Raw genomic sequence first — 2,858 nt, 5'->3', positions numbered from 1 at the left:
AAAGAAGGGGGAAGGAGAGGAAAGGAATGGAGAGGAGAGAGTGGAGAGGAAAAGAGAGAAGAGGAGAAAAGAAGGGAGGAGAGGAGAAGGGAATGGAGAGGAAAGGAGGAAGACTGTGCAAAGGTTCAAATTTTAAAATGACAAGGTGGTTTGCAGCACTGCTGCAATTCTGAGCATGTTACGCCCTTCCCTTAATTCAACGCAGCTGTTTTTTCTCTGGAATCATTGGTGTTGCCTTCCACAATCTCATAAAATCCTTCGAAAAACCTGTTAGATCGAAAGGACGGCAGGCAAGGTTTTCCTTTATTTATTTTTCTCCAGAGCCACAGCAAGACTGAAAAAAAAATATTTTGCTCAGATTTTTAACAGGCTCCAAATCATAATAACCCACATCGTTTTCAAAGAGTAGCAACTTTCTATAGCTTTACAAGGATGCTCTTTATTTATTTTTTATTAAAGGTTTTAACAAATTTTACAAATATTACCCCTTCCCCTTCCCACCTTCTGACCCTCCCTCCCCCCCAACCTCCCAGAGCAAAATACAGGGTATAAACAATTAACAATCATACGTTTAACATAAGCTAACTGATTTTGACATCCTACCTCCTCTTGTGCTTTAATTCCCCTTTTGTTAAGCTAACTTTAGGTAAATTGTCACATTCTTTGTGCCTTCACTCATAAGCTAACTGAAATTTCCTAGACCGATATTTATTTTGAATATAGTCAATCCATCTTCTCCATTCCAACTTATATTTCTCATCCGAATGGTCCTTCAAATATGCTGTGATTTTGGCCATCTCTGCTAGATTTACTACTTTTAGCGTCCATTCTTGAATAGTAGGCAATTCTTCCCTCTTCCAGTACTGCGCCACCAACAATCCTTGCTGCCATCGTTAAGTTCAAAATCAAGTTAGTCTCTATAACTGTTTGGTCTGTAATTATACCTAACAAAAACAACTGGGGGGGGGGTGAACTTTATCCTTTTTAAAAGTATATTTTGAATAACCCACCATGTTTTTATCCAAAATGCTTTGACTTTTTGCAAGTCACCAGATATGGTAATAGGTAGCATCAGCACAATCACATCTCCAACATTTAGGTTGTAAATTCGGATACATACAAGATAATTTTTGGGGATCTAAATGCCATCTATACAACATCTTATAAAAATTCTCTCTCAAATTCTGAGCTTGCGTACATTTTACATTTCTTACCCAAATCTTTTCCCATGTTTCCATCATTATTGGCTCTTCGAAATTTTGTGCCCATTTTAGTTAGTCTTTAACTAACTCTTTTAGTTAGTCTTTAACTAACTCTGTTTCAGAATCTATTCTATCAGTATATTGTACAACCTTTTTATATGCATTTGACTCTGGTCCCCTAATTTGTTTTACCAAACTATCCTCATTTTGCGTGATACCAATTGTCTGATCTTTTTTCCATCTAGCTTGTAACTGTCTATACTGGAACCAGGCACCCTGCTCTTTATTGATCTGTGATGTTACATCCACAGAATAAGCCCAAGTTAAATATTGGCAAGCCAATTGCAAATAAAACCACAATAATACACGAGCACACAAGAGATACAAACTCAAGGTAAACCACTTCAAACTCGATTGCAGAAAATATGACTTCAGCAACAGAGTGGTCAATGCCTGGAATGCTCTACCTGACTCTGTTGTTACATCCTCAAACCCTCCACAGCTTCAACCTCAAACTGTCTATGTTGACCTCACCCGATTCCTAAGAGGTCAGTAGGGGCATGCATCCAGCACACCTAACATCCCTGTCCTACTGTCCCCATTTATTTGTACCCATTTCCTGTATTCTATTCATGTTTATTCTTATTCCTGTTATCTTGTACATGAGTGACAAACTAAACAAATAAACAATTCCATATCTTAGGCTCCTTAGACCTTTGAGGATGTGAGATTAGGTATCCACAGATACTTAAGCTCAACAGGAGAAGGATCACTCCCGATGCAGCATTTTGCATTTTCAAAATAATATTTAGCACCTACAAACGCTCCATTTTAACAGACCGAGTGCTTTATTTCAGTTAAGGCTTCAGGTGGGAATGGAAGATGGTTGATGTAAAGATGTTACTTTTTACACATTTTATATCAGGGAATGTTTTGTTGTTCTGGAGAACAAAGGGAGGGAGTGTGATACGGGAAAAAAAATGCATGCGTCTTTGAATTTCTGAACAAGTAGAATACAAATCAGATAAATAATTAGGTAACTTACCTGATTCCTTTCATTTAGCTTCCAAGGGCTCAAATACTTGCTGAATTTCAAAACAGAAGTGCAAAATATTTTCCCTGTTTTTTTTTTTTAATGTTCATCTCAGTTTACAAATACTTCATGATAATCAGGTTGGGCTCATTTTAATTACCTTCAGAAGAACAGATTTTTTAAAGTCATCTCTTGAACCACAAAAAAACTTTTCATAGAATAGCGTAGAGTAGAGTAGGGTAGGGTAGGGTAGGGTAAGGTAGAATAGAATAGACATATTCTACATAAAGAAAACTACATAAAGAAAAAATAATACATGAGCAGAAAGAGTTTTCCTAGAAAATTATGGGTGAAGGTGGCTACCTTTTGCTTTTGAGGTTCATTGTACCTCTCACCTTGTAGGAAGAATTATACTTGGGAGATAAGCTGCTCTTCTTAGAAGCAAAGGATGCAAAACTCTGCCTACCTGTCTGTCTGTCTGTCTACATCTTCCGCCCCCTCTCTGCATCAATCCATCCGTCTATCTCTCTGTCTAACTATCTGTCTCTCTCCATCACTCTGTCGGTCCATCCATCCATCCATCCATCCATCAAAATCCACCCACCCACCCATCTATTATCCAT

This window comes from Natrix helvetica (genome assembly GCF_964273705.1).
Source record: "Natrix helvetica genome assembly, chromosome: W".
Lineage (NCBI taxonomy): Eukaryota > Metazoa > Chordata > Lepidosauria > Squamata > Natricidae > Natrix > Natrix helvetica.
This window is presented reverse-complemented; position numbering follows the sequence as displayed.